The 17,857-nt window shown below is 41.8% G+C and overlaps 1 protein-coding gene across 14 annotated transcripts in view; it reads left to right on the top strand.

Moving 5' to 3' along the window:
- Pkp4 (plakophilin 4) overlaps positions 1-17,857 on the top strand; it is a 245,314-nt gene that overhangs the window by 43,723 nt on the left and 183,734 nt on the right. The window contains exon 1 of one of the 14 annotated variants that reach the window (XM_023713587.1): positions 11,362-11,380. The exons of 12 other annotated variants lie outside the window; for them this stretch is intronic. The gene's annotated coding sequence lies outside the window, so the exon portion shown is untranslated. Of the gene's footprint in view, positions 1-11,361; positions 11,381-14,567; positions 14,587-17,857 lie in introns of those variants that run through there. One more of the 14 variants, XM_023713586.1, reaches the window with a different exon arrangement.

The following is a 17,857-nucleotide window of genomic DNA, read 5'->3' as shown; positions in this document are numbered from 1 at the left end:
GTCCCAGCAGGATACCCCGTCCTACACTCGTACAAGCCCAACAGCCTGCCTCCCCATCTGGTACCTTGTCATTGGAGTACTGCAGTGACTCACCTGGCTGTGCCCTAGCTTATTCTTGGGAGAAGATTGTGCCTTGTGACCTACTTGTGTTTCTAGGTATAGAAAAACTATAACTACTGAGTGGGCCAGATAACATGTAACGTGAGTGTGTGTGTGTGTGTGTGTGTGTGTGTGTGTGTGCATGCATTTGGAGTAGCAAGTGAAAAAAGTGCTCTGATGAGCCTGAAGGATAATTGGGCATGTGTCCATGGATCCAGAGAAACATTTATGTCTCTGCGGGTGGCCAGACAGAGCACCCCTTACCCCTTCCATACTTTCAAAGCCTGGTGACCTGGCTTCATGACAGAGTAGTCTAAATCATGCTATTGTATTTGTTTTTTATCTACTTAAGTTAGAAATGAAATTATTTGTTTTGAGGTGGGGGTTTGTTATTGTTAATACTTGTATCAAGTTCAAAAAAGAAAAAAAAACCCTCCTGTCTACAGATTGGTCTTGGACATGATCGAGGGCATGCAGTCTAGCTATTTGGAGCTGAGAGTAAGGTGCATGAATCAGACACAGGCTCACCTCTCCAAACTTAAACTTGAAACTTCTGATTCTCTCACCATGCATGTTGGCATGGATCAGAAGTTGCAGTGGTAATCTCCCAAAAAAAGTTAGAAAGTTCTAATTAGTGTACTGATGCTAGAGAAAGCAGTCATGAAAGTCTTCGGTAGCGGTAAGCTGTTGGCACTTTTATGGACAGTATATAAGGTAATTTAGTGTATTTTACATTCATGAATAATCAGGGCAGGCTAATCTTCTGTGTTTGTTTCCTAATTACTTTATTTTTAGCACTCTCATCATTTCTCTGCAGCAAGAAGCTGGAGCATCCTAACCGCAGTGCAGCACACATACCCCCTCTGAGCAGTGGCAGATAGGAAAGCCCCTTCTCATTTGAAGGCAGTTCAGTTGCTCCTGTAGAGAGAGCAATCATCCAGATAACTGCCAGTAATGACAACCTTGTTGATTATACCAGCCAAGGTCTATTATTAAGCATGCAGAAATTTTCATTTTTTGCCTTACAAATACATTTTTGTTCTTTGGTAAACATACATAATAGCAGGAAATAAAGATAATCCATCATCATTAAACCTAAGTTCTATAAAGAAAAGGTACAGAAGCTTTCCTTCTTAGAGTTTCCCAAGCAACAGAAAAGGCAGTGTTTGTTTAACCTAACAGCAGTACTATAGAAAAATCCAAGCCTGCAAGCACTGAGGCATCCATGTTTGTTTCTGGTTTGGTTTGCCATGAGGCACTTTCAACTCAAGAGTCTCTGGCTTCAACCATACAGCACATCTCAGCATAGATGAAGTCGAGAAAGCCCTCCCACACTGCTGGTCCAGAAGCAGGGAGCTGGTTTTGGAGAGCTGGCCATACTGGGCCTCAAGCTTGAGAAGCAATTCAAAGAGATGCAGGTTTCTGGGAGAGGATATGGAGTAGTACAAAGGTGCTCACACTCTGAGGTCCTATAACAGTGGTGCCTTTGGGAGCTTCCAGTCCCTCACTCAAAATCTTGATTGGACCCACCTTCCTGATTGTCGTCAGTTGCCTCTTGCTGCCTTTAACTAGGAGCCATTTTATATACATATTGCTTTGTCTGAGAGAGACCTCAGAAACCTGGGAACGTTTATCATGGCTGCTAGACCTGGACACAGATAGGCTTTAGACTGAACTTGGCAAGGGCAACAAGCATCTTGGAAACTCCCTAAGGAAAGTCCAGTCCAGCAGTGCTCTGTGAACATGTTCTCACTTGAGTTAGACTTCTCTCCTGTGCTGTACCAAGCTTTACTACTCTCTGAGCTGTGGCCTTCAGTGGGCTATTTGACTTTTCTAGTATATTACCAAAAAGCCTAACAGTACCAATAAGAGTACTTCAATAACAAAACAATAAACCCCAACATTTAGTATTGCCTTGCAACTGTGTCTTCCTAACTCTGTTGGTATTCACTGACGTCATTTAAAATGAACCACTTTATTTCTAATAGCTATGTGCCAAGTTGGTTTGTGTGCTTCTGTTTCTCAGCATTCCACAGATGCCTCATCACTCAAAGATGTGCTTTAGTGCCTCTTCCCAGGTGTCCTCTGGTCTACACAGCCTCCCTGCCTGAGCATCTCGTGTGGCAGGTATTTGCACACCCTGCTGACATCCTCCCATGGCACAAACCCTACCGTGGGACTAAACTGTGGCAGGAGCGGCTGTAGCACTGGTGAATTGGCTGTGCTCTACAACTTTGCTGCTCCTACCTTGCCATCTGATGTTAATTGTCTTGTTTAAGAGGGAGATTGAACACTTCAACAAAGGCAGAACCAAGTTTTATTACTTAGTGAACATATGGGGCTGGGGAGATAGCTCAGGGGTCTAAGTGCCTGCCTGGCCAGCACAAGGACCTGAGTTCTATCCCCAGTACTGCAGGCCCTGCTGGCCCCAGAACCCTGTGTGTGTACCATGCCAGCCACTGAGCCCAGGAGCGGTGGCACATGCCTATGATCCCAGTGCTGGTGAGGCTGAGACGGGAGGATCACTGCAAGTCTGAGCTGCATAGTGAGACCCTGTGCCAAATAAATAAAAACATTTTTTTAAAAAAAGAACAGTATATTGTTACTTTAGTCTCTGTAACATGTACCTGTTTTGATTCACTTTTACACTACCTTCTGTCAACAGGTGTACAGTATTACCAGGCAAATGTTTGGCTAGGTAAGTTTTTCCTGTTTAAAACAGACTGTGACCTCAATATTGCCAGTTCTTAGTCCTTCGCATTATTAAGGCTGCTGGATTCTCTGTAGTCACCAAAGGGCCTTCCCAAAAACATACCTACGGAGCCAGGATGTTGGTAGTTGGCAGTATCTGGACAGTATCTCTAGAGTATGTTTGATGACATCTTCTTATTGGAAGCTTGATGAGAGCCAGGAGTGCTTAAATAGATAAAAGAGCAAACAAACAAAAAAGCTGGTTATTTGGTTTTACTGCATTCATGATGAAGAGAAGACAATCCACTTGGATTTATAGACTACCAGCGTGAAATCTTAGGCTTTCAGTGGGTATGAGTGAACAGTTGTATTTTAGGAGCTTTTGGAACCCAGCTTGGCTCATGCTGTAAACTTAGCAGATACCTTGATAATCGTGCCTAGAAATAAGGTACTGGGCTTAGCAGTTCTGTGAGCACCCACAGTCCTCCTTTACAGTTTAGGGCCCATAACAACTCTGCTTCTGGCTTATTCTGAGACAGTCTTCCTATTCTTGTGGGAATAGATTCCCAAAACACTTTCCAAATATGCTAGAGCCTTCACTCCCAAGCCAGTAACGTGGACTGGAAATTTTAGTCTGAATTGTTTCTCAAGTCCCTTAAGCCACAGAAGCCCATGACAGAACGTCTGTCCATCAGTCTTCCCTCTGCTCTTCCCCGACACCTCCATGTTTCCGAGTGAATGTCTTCTGGTCACCCCTCACCTTCTCCCAGGTCCCCGCTGTGTGGATCACTGCTGTCACTTTAGTTGAACTCCTTTTTGCCATCAGTCTGGCTTTCTGGTCCTGCAGTCCAGTCAGTCTCCTATGCAACATCAAACCACATCTCAAATCCCTAACTATGCTCATGCTGCACAGAGTTGTGTTAGCTGCACAAAGTTGTGTTAGCTCCTACCCTAATAGGTGCTGGTGGTGAGGCATTTGTATTTTTAAATGCATTTGGTTACGTTTGGTAAACCTCTACTGTAAGAGATGCACTTTTAAGATACGAAAGTAGATACTCATGAAAGCATCATAAGTGCTCTCTGTTCTAAAATAATCTTTGGCACAAATCCTTGAGACTTTCTTCTCTGTGGTCTTCTATTTATATATTTAAGAATGCTATGGGAATTCTTAGGAAGAAGTGCTAATCTTCAGGCCTATCATATAACTTCTTTGGTTTTGCTGTCAACATCTGTTTTGCATAAATCCAGCTAGACCCTCCCCTTGTAGGAATTCTTCAGCCTAATTAAAAGTCTGAGCCATAGGACATGAGCGGGAATTGGAGCAGCTCCTGGAAGCAGCACTTGTCAGATGATGTAAGCAGTATTCAAGTTGTTAACCATACTCGCTCTGCTTCTAATATTTCATAGATGCATGTCAGCTCGTGTGGAAGACCCATCAGAAGGAATTGTAGTGGTGTTTTATCTTTAAATTGTTATATTTAACTGGTGGCTGACTCTTAACACCAGCTGTGCAATATTCTCATGATTCTCCTTTGTCTTTATGGTTTCTTCCCTAAGGACTCAAAAACACTTTGATTATTTATAAACGAAGACAACGCTTGGCCTATTAAATGTAAATCCCATGAATAATTATATAAAACAAACTACTTTTGTAGAATGAAATTATATTCCTATATGTGAATTCCTATTTTATCAAATACTAGTTTTTTCAAGTGGGATACACCTGTAATTTCTACACTTTGCTTCCAAAATTAGTATCTTCAATTTCTCATAGAAATGTTATATTAAAATTGTGAACATTCCAAATGCTTTTAGCCTGTTTAATTTGAAATTTTTATTTATTTATTTAGTTAGTTAGTATTTTTTTTTTTGGTGGAACCGGGAATTGAACTCAGGCCCTTGTGCTTGCCAGGGAAGCGCTTATTTCACTGAGCCATCTCCCCACCACCCCCCGTCTTTAAATTTTATTCTTTTTTTGTGCTACTGGTTATTTATTTATTTTGGTGGAACTGGGGATTGAACTTAGGCCCTTGCACTTGCCAGGGAAGCACTTATTCCGTTGAGCCATCTCCCTGGCCCCTAATTTGAAATTTTTAACACCTGGACTACTAGTCACTTAGGACTTTTTAGTCCAAAGCTCAGCAAATTAAATATTTGGATTGATTATTGAGAGTCTAAAAGTACAGCATTTCATCTGTAACTATTAAGAAATTATATTCAACATTTTTACCATAAAATTTTCTGCTGGTCTTCTATACCCAGACTTCATCTTTGCAATTATAAAATGCTTTATTCGATCATTACATGTGATTCTTACCTTAAGACAGTGGTCCCTAACCTTGGTGTGCATCAGAATTGCCTCTGGATTGTTCAAGACATTCTGGGCCCTACGCTTCTCGGTCAGCCTGGCACGGCTGCGCCTGCTGGATCCCCTCAGAGTTGGGACTGCTACTAAGGGGTCATTTTCAGATGCAGTTATTTGTTAACTGAATTTGTTTTACCTTTTGAGAGAAGATTTCCACAGTTGTGTTTGTCATCTGATGTGAATTTGTGAACAGAAGCTAAGTCTTTTGAATGTCTCTGTCTGAGAACCAAATTGTTTGTGAAGAGACGCGTTCACGCCATGAGGTGCCACTGCACAGTGAGCAAGCGCTACGAGTCACAAGGGAAGTTCACCATAGATTTTATGGTTTGTAAAGTCATACCCTGTTTTTGCTGTTCTTAGGAGTGGCATTTTACTTGATTTAAATTTATACAGTGCTGGCAGTATGATCATTGCGACTTGGTGAGTGACCCAATGTGCATGTGCGACTCTTCTTCATAATTTGAGGCATGCTGAATGGAGTGTCCCTGGGACTTCACTGTTAGCAGCTTTGCCCTGGAGTTGGGAAGGCAGTACAGGAAGGCTCCTGTGACGCGCATGGCCTGGTGCCTCATACTTAGCATTGTTGCCAGATTCCCAGATGTCGGAATGAGCGAATGAGTAAGGGGCTTGCACCCCCACCCCCAGTAAGGGAACTACTTCACAGCCTGGCTGATCCAGCCCTGAATAGCTAAGATTTGTCTGGTTTATTGATGTTTGGACATTTCTGTGCTTCGTATACTTAAGGTCCTGAAAGATAGTTGTCTCACTGATAGTAGTGCTTATACCAGGAAGAATAGGAGACAAATGGAAAAATCTCACTTCTCACTTAAAAATAATTTTTTACTTATTAGCTGTACATTGAACAGGAAGTTATAATTTAAAGTCCCTTTGACTGTGATTTGGGTTCATTTACTCAGGCTAGTCTTCTGAGTTTAAAGACCACCCCCCTCACCCGGGTTTGAATTCACAATGAGCTACATCCCCAGCCCCCATTCTTCTTTTCTCCTCCCCCTCTCCTTTTTCTTTCTTTTCCTATTTTTAGACAGAATCTTGCTAAGTCACTAAATTGTTGAGACTGGACTTGAACTTGTGATCTTCCTGCCCCATTTTCCCAGAATGCTGGGATTACAGGCTTGTACCAGTACAACTAGTTAGAAAAATCTTTTTCTAAACAATTATTACCTTATATGGAACATAATTGTGAAACAAGTATTTTTATACCCTTCTTACAAGTTCACAGGAGGGCTGGTCAAATAGCTCAGCCGATTAAATTGCCTTTAAGCAGGTGCAGGGCCTGGGGTTCAATCCCCAGGTCTGCTGTCCTGGCCCCGCTACCAGGGTGCGCTGAGATGGTGATTGAGACTGGGTGTGGTGGTGTGTGCCTGTAATCCCAGCTCTTGGGAGACTGTAAACAGGTGGATCACTATGAGTCTGATCTAGTAGTGAGACTCTGTAGATCCTTCCCCTAAACAAGTTCACGGGAATTTCCAATTCTTTGTTATTCTAAAATTTTATTTCATTTCTTAAGGTTTTGTGCATCTTCCAGGCAGGGCTTGCAATTTGGCCGTCCTCTGGCTCCAGCCTCAGTGGCAGTGATTGCAGGTGTTCCCCACTGCCCCTGCGTTTGGGTTCTAACAGTTTATTATGAGAGTTCAGCATTGAAACTTGTGTAGCATTCTATCTTTCCATCTATTTAATTGTAATTTCAGTGATGTCTTTGATTTTGATGGTTGTCCTGTTGATTATAACCTATAAGACTTACTGTATACAGACTGACAAATTGCCTGTGTGAGCTAGTATTCACATAGACATGTCTTCCACTGTAAAACGTTGGGCAGAAGAGTGTAAAAGTGTTTTCAGGTGGACATTAAAGAGAAAATTCCATTCCTGTCCTGATCTTGGCCAGCATGATTTCATGGATTGCAGCTTATGAAACAGTTCTAGACTGCTGTTTGTCTCACAAGAGTATGGACAGACTGAATTAGGTAGCTATTTCGAATGGCTTAAGATCTTTCAAAGAAATTTACTCTCTATGTCGTGCAGTGTTAAGATGATGAATTCACCTTTAGTTGTGTTGAGCTTGAGAATCTTGCAGGACATCTGTTAATGCCTTAGAAACAGGAAAATAAATACTGAGCTCAGTGCTTCAGAACCAGATTTTTACTGAGTAACCTGGAAGTGATCATCAAAGCCTCACAGTTCTACCCACCCCCTAAGTGCACACCTACCAGGCAAACCAGAGACAACCTTCAGGAACTCCTGGAACTCAGGGCCCTGAGGCTTGTGGCCAGGGCTTCACAGAGCCAAAGGGTTTTCTTCTCCTGTGTGCTGTCTGCAGCAGCTCTTGCTTTGATAAACTAGTGAACAGAGATTGCTGTAGTCAAGTAACTTACGTATGAAGTGAGGGAGGTGAGCAGCCATGGCAGGAAGCAGGGTGGGGACAGAGAGGAGTGAGGGCTTTCTGTGCTGACTGGGAGGGACTTGGTGGGTAAGGGGTCAAGGAAGGCCTCTAGAGGGGATGACATAGCTACATGAAGTAAGGGACAAAGATGTGGGCTTCAGCCACACTTGGAATAGCAGGTGCGCAGCTAGAGTAGGAACTGACTGCTGGCCTTGGGATTATGGATGTGCAGGTCTTAGGGTCTGAGAATGACTGCCACTAGCCCTAGAGTCCCCCAGCACTGCAGAAAGGGGAGACTTTCTGCTGAGAACTGCCAACAGCCCTCATTTTGAATATAAAACATTTGAAAAAGAGTAAGTTTGAACATTTTCCTTCAAGACCTACTTTAAATTATGAATTTTGAAAAGATTGGTTGAAGGTACTTTTGAGTCAGGTAAGGATAGACTTCTCATTTATTTATTTGTTTATTTATTATGGTTTTTTTTATGGAAGGGTCTACAGGGTGTTCAGGGTCTTACTACTAGATCAGACTCGTAGTGATCTGCCTGTTTACAGCCTCCCAAGAGCTGGGATTACAGGAGCACGCCACGACACCAGTCTACTCTTTCAGAATTGTGTTGCTTGGTAGCCCACTGTAGTGGAGAGCGCCCTGCCTTGAGAACCGACAGGCCCAGGCGGAAGCCTGTTGGAAGCAGCATCTGGGTTCTGAGCTTTCAGCTCCTTTGCTCTTAGCATGTTGCATGGCCCTGGCTGTTCACTGCCCTTCCTCTGAGAGGGATGTTTGGCTGTGACTGTGCTTTTCAGACAAAGGTGGCCTGGAAAGAGCAATTACTGTTTTTGTATTTTTATAGTTAGTGTTCCACTCATTGTTACTTAGGTAAAATCTATTTAGAAAAAGAAGGCATTTGGAAAATCACAAAGGTATCTGATGGTCTTTGTGGTTCTTCCAATTTCCAGGGTACTTTGAGGCTGGTGTTGTTATAAGTCTTTAAGTATGTGTTGCCAGGATATACTTCAGTATAGAAATGTGTAGCTGGTGCCACCTGCCTCAGGGCTTTCCGACAGCAGTGCTTCTTGTCTGTACTTTGGTACAAGGCTTCTTGGAACCAAAGATGCAGTTTCTGTTTTTACGTACTCTTCGCTATATGTTGTTGATGAAATTTGATCTAGAAGTGACAATTATGTATTCATAATTTATACTTATGACTATTTATGTTTAACTTTTTAGAAAAACTGGATCAGAACATTCTGAAGAGAATAGGGACGGAACATTAGAATGGGACTTTTCCCCTTGTGCTCTAACCTAAGTGTTTATATGAACCTTTGCCAACTTCCTGTAGATGTGATTTCACCATGTACTTGGGGATGAATGAACCAGCCAGTTGTTAGAATATTTGATTTTCTTTCCGGTGAAGATATATCAAGAGTGCTGAAGAAAAGAACTGCTGAATTCTAAAATTATTTTATGGTCATTCATGATTACACTCACTGTAGAAGGCATATTCTTCTTAGCTTGCACTCATTACATTTAAATAACACTGAAATTCTTAAAAGACAGAATGGGAGGCGGTCAAGGGATGTTCCTGGTCAGCATAGAGTCAAGTTACATGTAGCCACTGACCTTTGTTTTTTCTTTTGCTTTGCAGGTTAAAGAAATCTTCAGTTGGGCATTTTTCTATTTCTGTATTTACTTTCTTGCTCCACATGGTTTGCAGTAGTGCAGATACAGGGATCCAAAGCGATCATCACACACTGAGTCAGAATGCTGCATCCAAGTCTGGAGGCAGAGTTACTCTGTGTTTTGAAGTTCCTGAGCGCTCTGTCAGGCTATGCAGATGAGTTCATGTGGCTATGGGTGGCTGTGTTGTGGTGCGATTTCAGGGCCTGTTCATGGCGGCTGTTAGTTGAAGATCAGCTGGTTTAGGTGCCACAGTGGTGAAGATCACCTGAAACCATGACTCTGGGGCCTGTCCTGCCAGTGCGAGACTGCTGCAGCTGATGGAGTGACTCTCGCCGATGCGCTTGATCACATCCTTTGTTCACTTTTTTCCTTGTTTATCTTTCTCCATTTGAAAACCAGTACTCAAGCAGGTTTTAACTTGACATAGACTTTGTTTTTTTAGTTTAGTATTTTATGGTTTTTTTGTGACCATGAAATTGCTGGAGATAGCCTTGTGATTTTGCTCAAACTTTCGCTTCTCTTACACATGGCGGAAGAGCAGAGGAAGTACATTTTTGAAAGCAGTCAGATAAGATATTAGGGTCTGGGGCTTTGGCGTCCATAGAGTTTCCTTTAGTGTGGGATACTGTGTAGAAAAAGCTTTCTAAATCTTGGCTGCTAGCTGCATGCAGAGAGAGTAGTATGAACCTTTTGCTGTCTGTGATGAGCGTCTGTCTGTGATTGAAAAGCACGATGTCCTTTAGTGGGCTTCCTTCACCTCTGCTTATTGTGGCTCTGCTGCAGGAGACTGGCACTTTTCTCCTTTCAGAGCCGTGTCCAGTTGTTCCTGTATACAAAAGCATTATATCCTTCAGCCATTCCATGTAAGACATTGAAATTAGAAAAGAAGATGCCAGTGAGCCAAAGTTAGAAACCTGCATGTCCTTGGCAGTTCTTTATTTCTGCAGACAATTTAGTACGGGCTTTATAATGGTGTATAATTTTTGTTTTCATTTTTTTATTTTTTGGCAAAACTGGGGATTGAACTCAGGGCCCTTGTGCTTGCCAGGCAAGCACTTATTCTACTGAGCCATCTCCCCGGCCCCCAATGGTATATAATTGATACATAGGTAGAACATTGATTCTGAGTGATCTAGCTGCTCTCCAAGTAGTAGTAGTGACTCAGAGGAGAAAATTATTGGGCTATGAGATGAACAGATTGCCTTTTCACTTACTTCTTTTATCCCATCAAAGCGCCAGCTTGCTCCATCTTCACCAAACATTAAGTTAAATGTCTTATTTACTGCTGCTGTTTAAAATTATATATGTTGGTGTAATTCTTAGGAGTTGTGAATATATATTCTTCCTTATAGACAGATGGTTCTTTTGACACACCCTTCATAATCCTAGTAAGCCGGCTGGGCACCAAACTCTGATATTCATACTGTAACCTAAATTGTGGAGAGATTCTGCATAGCTGTGGAAAGTCACCTGACATATGTTCTCTTTCTTCCTATTGCCAAGGTTCTGAATATTTATTAGCTGTTGCTACTCTGTAATGCCATACTTTATTGGTAATGTGCCACCTTTTACAGAAATTAGGTAGAGTTTGTTCAGTATCTAAGGAAGGTATCAGTGAACTTCAAATTACAATTTATAGTCTTCAAGTTAATAAGTGAAGTCCCTGAAATGGATTAATAATGGCACAAAAATGTATCAAAGATCTTCTTAATTTATTAAACTCAAAATACTTATTTTGGGAGTTTTTTTGATGCCACATAATTTAGATCTGACATAAAATTGTAATCAATTCAGTTTGGTACTGTGAAATTTTCTTTGCACTCTGAATAATTGAAGTATTATTCAAAATTACCAGAGATGTAAACATAGCTAGATCTTTCATGTAGTTTTACATACTCATAGTATCCCCAAATACTGCTTTGGATTTCTTGAAATCAGGGCATGGTTATCTGTATTTTTATTGGAAGCAACAAAAATATGTATTAAAAATGTGGAATAATGTGGTCTTTTCCTTTTCTTGCTCCTTCACCCCACTCAGGCGATGTTCAGTAGACTGAGACATAATTATGGCTTTGGTATCAGGCTTTCCAGATAGCTGCTGGCATGTAGCTCTGATTTACGGGATCACATCTGCACCACACAGGTGAGGATTTAGAATTCCCGTGTGACATAGTGACATAGGTATGTTATCTCCTAGCAGTGGAGTATAACTTCCTTGAGTTGCGGTTATTTTTTAAGGTTCTTTCTCCAAGAAAATCAAAGCCCTCACCTAAGAAGAAACAAGTTACCCAGCTAGGAAGATTAAAGATGAAATCTGATGCTTTCTGACATTTTTATTGCCAACTAATGAACAAAGGGCTTCTTTAAGGAAGCTGGCTGCTCAGTCATTCTTTGTGTCAGAATCTGAGCACTCCGATAAACATTTTTTCGTAAGTGCAATAGAACAGTGCCAGTTTCTATTTTCAACTCTTAAAATAGTAAAAACCAGTTCTGTCAGCAGACATTTTATTAAATGCCTCAGCACACATGTTAGGTACTATAGAAAGCACAGACAGGGCTCCTGTTTTCAATAAACTTAACTCCTAGGTAGATGAGGTGATATTTTTCAAGAGCACAAGCAAGTTGGTGGAAATGAGCACTATGGGCTGTTAATACTTGACCTAGGTTGGTTACATTAGAGGAGTGAGTTATCTAGAACAAGCAGAAAAGCAATTCTAAGTACACTGGGAAGTGCTTTGGAAGAATGAGACACTTAAGAACTGTGTTTGAAAGGAAGAAACAGCTTGGTGATGTGTGTGGCGGTCAACTCAGGATTACACTTGCTGTGGACTTTGAAATGACAGCAAGAGCAGTGTGGAGATTGGGGTGGGATGCAGCCAGGAGCTGAGCCCCCTTCTCCAACTATAAGCAACTGCTAGAAGGCATGGGAAGAGCCCCACACAGTGGCTCCGCTGAGAGCAAGGATGCCCACCACCGCAGGGAGCAAGCAGGTGCGAAGCGCCTTCCACATTCCCACGTAGCTTTTGCCACTGATGTGTTCTGTGATCTGAGTCTCTGCTACTGTCCTTGATCCCTTAGTGTCTCCCATTCACTCTACTGAGGATCCGGCCCAGACTCTTGCTGTATGCAAGGCACATGCTCTGCCACTGAGCTATAGCCCTGGCCTTCATCACCATTCTTCGAAGTCCAGCTCAAGTCTAGCAGCCTACAAAGTGACAACAGAAGGCCTCTGTGCCAGTCAGGCGCGGACTTAGCCCTGGGAGAGATGGAGGCCGAGGGGAGCACACCAAGGCTTGCAGAGTCTGCAGTAGACTTGTTGGAGATGATAGCACCAAGCATCGCAGAGCCTTTTCTCAAGGTCTTTACATTCATACTCTGTTTCCTGTGCACTTCATATTATGTTGATCAAAAGGGTGCTTTTCGGTTAACTTAAAATGCACAATTTATATAAATGCTACAATTTACCAGACAAAACAATTATTGTGCCCTTTGTAAGAAGTTTATAATTTGGAGAATTTCCTTTAACCTCAAAATTTTGATGTATTATTTATCTTACAAATTCAGTATGCTCAGGTAACTGTGTCACATGGCTAGCTTTCCTTCTGGAAAGCAGAGACAAATTGTATTTACCAGAGAGATAAGCAACCAATCAGCAGCTAGGCAGACATTTTCTAAGTGAAACTTTTCTATTTTATAATTATATTTTTGTACAGGTTTTTACACAAAACAGTTACCTTTTCTCTGAATAGGACATGCCTTTTAATCATTGCAGGTAAGAGAGGAGCACATGCAAATGGAAGCTGGTCGTAACAGCCTAGTTGGTCTGTGCCAGCTCCATTGGGTTTTGGGGACAAACGTGTCTTCAGGAGAGTGTACGTAGTAATAAAATGGGGAGTGTTCAAGGTGTTAAGAGCAGTATGGTACAAATGAGTACTCAGGTCTTTAAAACATGGTAGACCCTGTTTAGAATCTTGTTAGGTTGCCAAGTGCAAATAGGAAGACAGTGTTATACCTGTATTATAATGTATGCAACAGTACATCTGTGTTCTTTGGGCCCCTTCCATTTACAAAAGTTCTGTTTCCCCTGAACACTGTTCGATTTATTTAAATCTTTTATTTTTTATTTACTTACTTGGTACAGGTTCTCACTATGTGGCTCCAGTTCATGGTGATCCTCCTGTCTCAGCCTCCCCAGTGCTGGGATTATATATATGTACCACCACACCAGTCTTGGTGGCTGACTCAGCATGCTTGGGGCAGAGCCCAAACAGCATGTGGTACCAGGGGTCGAACCTGGGTCCTTGCACTTGCCAGGCAGGCACTTAGACCACAGAACTATCTCCCCATCCCTCCCAACACTCTCCTAATGGGGACAAGCTTTATTTAAAATGTACAAACAGGGATGTTTCCCAGTAATCTCTGGATATTGTATTTGGAATACTGATCTATGTTATCCTGGGTCTTGGTATTGAAATTGTTTGCCCTTTTGATGGAATTTAAATGCACTGTTTTCTGCAAGCAAAAATTTAAGACAGATTATTAGACAAAAGATAATCCCCAATTAAGACATCACTTTTTTTTTCCTTTTATGGTACATGGTCTCACTGTGCAGCTCAGACTCATAGTGATACTCCTGTCTCAGCATCCCCAGCACTGGGTTTATACAAGTGTGCCCCCATCCCCAGTCTTGGTGGCCAGCTCTGCATGCCCAGTGGTAGGGCTGAAGGTATCACTCTTAAAACCTGATGTACACTAGCAGACATTGAAATAATCGAGTTCAGTTATCGTGCACATGGCAGTGGCAGGGCAGCGCAGGAGCACAGCAGCTGAGTGGCCACGGCTGGCCTTTGTGCACTGAAGCTGCTCTTAGGCTGCTATATCAGGCGGAACTGAGATTCTGACTGACATGGTGTAGTGTGCCCATGTGCACAGAGCACTTGCTCCATCAGTGTAGTTCATACATTTGTTACGTGCATAGCTGTTTTCAGCATATTTGTTACTCTTGGTAATAAACCTTGTCATTGCATAGGCTTTGTGATAATAGTTTTTAAATTTCTGAGTTGGACTTCGGCTGCTCAACTAGATTGTCCTCCAGAAAGGACAGCTAGTAGCAGTGAGCCTCCCTAAAATCCCATTGCGAAGCTCTGCAGTCTTTGGGGTCCCAAGGCCATCCTCAGTTACACAGTTCTAAGAACGAGGGTATGCATAGGCCACATACTCATTCCTTAGTTCAGAATCCCCATGATACTGTGTTTGCTAAACAGACTCCTGGATGTTGCCGTATTGAGCTTCCAGTCCTATCAAAGGAAGACAGATACTGCAGGACCATCTCTGCACCTAAGTGTGCAGGTATTTCTATACTGTTCTGCTTTCCCAGATAGGACGGGAGTCCAAGTTTTCCTTTCTTGTGCTTAATACTGTCTATTCCCTTCTCCACTTCTGACGGCCATTATGCATGATGGATCAGAGTTATATTCTGATTTGGGACTGTATATTGTGGTTTGTTCCTTGATTATAGTTTTATAGTTTACAGATTGCTTGAAAGGGATATTTTACTGATTCAAGGTTTATTCCTGCTCATCTCCAGTCTTATGTTTCTCATCTTTTGGGAGGGCATTGTTCTCCTTGGTACAGCCTGTCCTTTTTCTCTTCAGGTTAAGGAGCAGCTAGTGTGTCATGTGCACCAGCTATGGTTATATTGAAGTAAAGAGGGTGCAAGTACCCAAAAATGGCATTGTAATAATCTCATTAATGATCATGTGGATGAGACAAGCTGTCCTGGGATTAAATTCATCATTGTGTCTCTGTCTCAGTTACTCTTCTCTCGTTGTTGGGACAAACACCTGACACTCAAAATGAAGGACAGAAAGGTTTATTTAGCTCACAGTTACTGGAGGTTTGAGTCCAAACTCAGTTGGCTCCAAAGCAGAGTGCCACGTGGCAGAGAGCAACCTTTCCTGGCAGTGGCAAAGAGCAGAGAGCAAGGGAGGAGTAGCAGCTACTGGAGCAGTGAATTTCTCTTCTCTCCTTACATTGTAATGCAAATTTCCTGCCCCAGGGCAGGTGTGGCACTCACACCCATAATCCTGGTGGATCTGGAGTTAATCACAAACTCTAGAAGTCCACCCCATGACTGCCTGAGGCTTTGGGAGGAGGGGTGGACAACTAGACACAAACCATAGCAGTCTCCCAGGGACTTGGCACATGAAGGGTAGAAGAATAATTATTTTCTCTGTAGACAATGGATGTATTTGGTTTTGTTGTGGGTTTTGTTTTGTTTTTCTTTAAATCTTCTTTCTTGCACAGTTGAATTACCTTTCTACCTCCTCAACTGGCCTTTGGGACATTTCTCTGGTTCTCTCAGAATCTAACAACATCTAGCTTTTTTACTGTCCTTTAATTCCCTATCAATGTCATCTAACTCCAGGTTAAGTTAGGCTTTCACTCGGCCTTTGGCAGCTGCTTCAATTTAACTCTTTGTCTCAGTGTGTCCCATCATTTTAAGCAGTATCAAAAGCTCCTATATGATCCACCCCTGCCCCTATCCTCACAGTTCCTCTCTGGTTTCTAGAGTTTTGTTTCTTTTGGTTCCTACTTTGTTTCCCTTCTTCCACCTTAGTCTTAGACACCGTTAGCATTCTCTGAACACAGCGCCTTGTGACTTTTTATGCCTGTTTTTCTAGTAGGTCTGCTCTTCCCTGATGACCCTCTTGGCATGCTCAAAGCTGATTTCATGTCCCTGCTACTATAGTGTGTTCCGTGCATTTTTGCCCTTAGTTTTATCCCATTTTTACTCCTTTTCTTCCTGATAGATTATGAGCTCTTTCAGCATCTTAATGCTCACAAAAGCTAACACTGCTGGTTTTTTCAATGAAAACACAGATACATTGTCATTCTTTATCCTGTTTGTTTTGCCTTCCATTGAACAGAATTTATTAAACACCTACTCTTTTTCAGGCACTTTCCTAGGTGCTCTTATTATGGTTTGTGTGTATTTGTTCCATCAAAGCCTCATGCAGTCATGGGGCAGACTTCTAGAGTTTGTGATTAACTCAAAATCCACTGGGATTATGGGTGTGAGTGCTGCTGGATTATGGGTGTGAGTACTACTCCCCACCTGGGGTGGATAGCCTGAATGCAATCTAAGGGAGATGGACTTCCTCTCTGTTGCCATAGTTGCTGCTACTCCTCTCTTTTGCTCTCTGCACTTTGCTATAGCCATGAAAGGTTGCCTTCTGCCCTGTGCCACTCTGCCTTGGAACCAGCTGACTATGGACTGAAACCTCCAGTAACTGTGAGCTAAATAAGCCTTGGCTTCCTTAATTCTGGGTGTCGGGCATGTGTCCCAGCAACAAGAGTGACTGAGACAGCTCTGAAAATAACAGTGGTGATTGAAATGAAAATTTCCTTTGTTGTCACTGAACCTGTAGGACACAGTTAGGGGAATACAGAAAAATAAATAGGAAATGAGTTGATTACGTTTCTTACTCTAAGAGCGTCAGAATTTCAGAAGCTGTGTCCATTAACAGTTGATATTTTTTCTGCTTTCTTTAGAAAGCTGTTTGGAGATTTTAAGTGTGAAAGTGTTTGGCTCTTTGAAAGCAAAATACAGTTTTCAGCATGCAGAGTCTAAGATTGAATGAAAAGACACTAAAGAGTAGTTATCCTTACTTTGCCTTTAACTTGCTGAAGACAAAGGAAGGAAAGAATGTTATTGCAGTTGTTAGTCTACATTGTATTCTGGGTTCCTTTCTGCATTTAAGGTTTTCTATATTAATGAAAAGAACTACTTTAAAACTGTATTTGAATGCATCCCTTGCCTAAATCAGCTTTATTACAAGAATTTAAACATTTATAATTAGTCTTTTTATGATACTCCATTTTAAAACTGTTAGTATTCTTTTTTACCTGTGCATCTAGCAAAGCACTTTATAAAGTAATATCTGTTTTGAGCTGGGGGTGGTGTGCACTCCTGTACACTCTGCACTGGGGAGGCTGACACAGATCGGCTGCCGTGAGCTCTAGGCCAGCCTGAATTGCATAGTGAAACCCTCTCTCTAAAAGACAAAAAAAAGTAACATCTGATTTAAACTAGACACGTTTTAGGCAAAAGTTGCTAAGTATCCCAGAAGAGAGTTGATTTGTCCAGCCAAAGTACCAGTGCCTACTGTACACCTAATCTAATTTGACATGAATGTTCATGAAAAATGGATGAAGAAAAATAATTAAAAGCTGCACCTGGCTTGGTGCAGGCTGGGTTCTTTTTCTGAAGGAATTATTCATTCTTTCAATTAGAAATTGAGTTTTCAAGAAATTGGTATATATCTTAACAGCTAAAACAAAATCTTATGTTTAATTTTATTTGCAAGCATCTTTACCTAAAAGAACTGAAACTTTTTATACCATTTTCTTCAGTGTGATTGATAGTTTTACTAGACTGGCATCATTGAAAAAGTTGGAGAGCCAAGTTTTGTGAAGGACAGAACAGTATTCTTTCTAGCTATATCTGCTCATTAATAATAATGCCTGTTCCATTGCAGGATTTTCTAAAGTATGTACCTTGGAATGTTAATAATGATAGCACCTGCTTCTGCAAGGACAGGGGCCAGGGTTTGATCCT

Source organism: Octodon degus, unplaced genomic scaffold, assembly GCF_000260255.1.
Source record: "Octodon degus isolate 3935 unplaced genomic scaffold, OctDeg1.0 scaffold00032, whole genome shotgun sequence".
In the NCBI taxonomy this organism is placed as follows: Eukaryota; Metazoa; Chordata; class Mammalia; order Rodentia; family Octodontidae; genus Octodon; species Octodon degus.
Note: the sequence above shows the minus strand (reverse complement) of the source record. Positions and strands in the feature narration are given on the sequence as shown.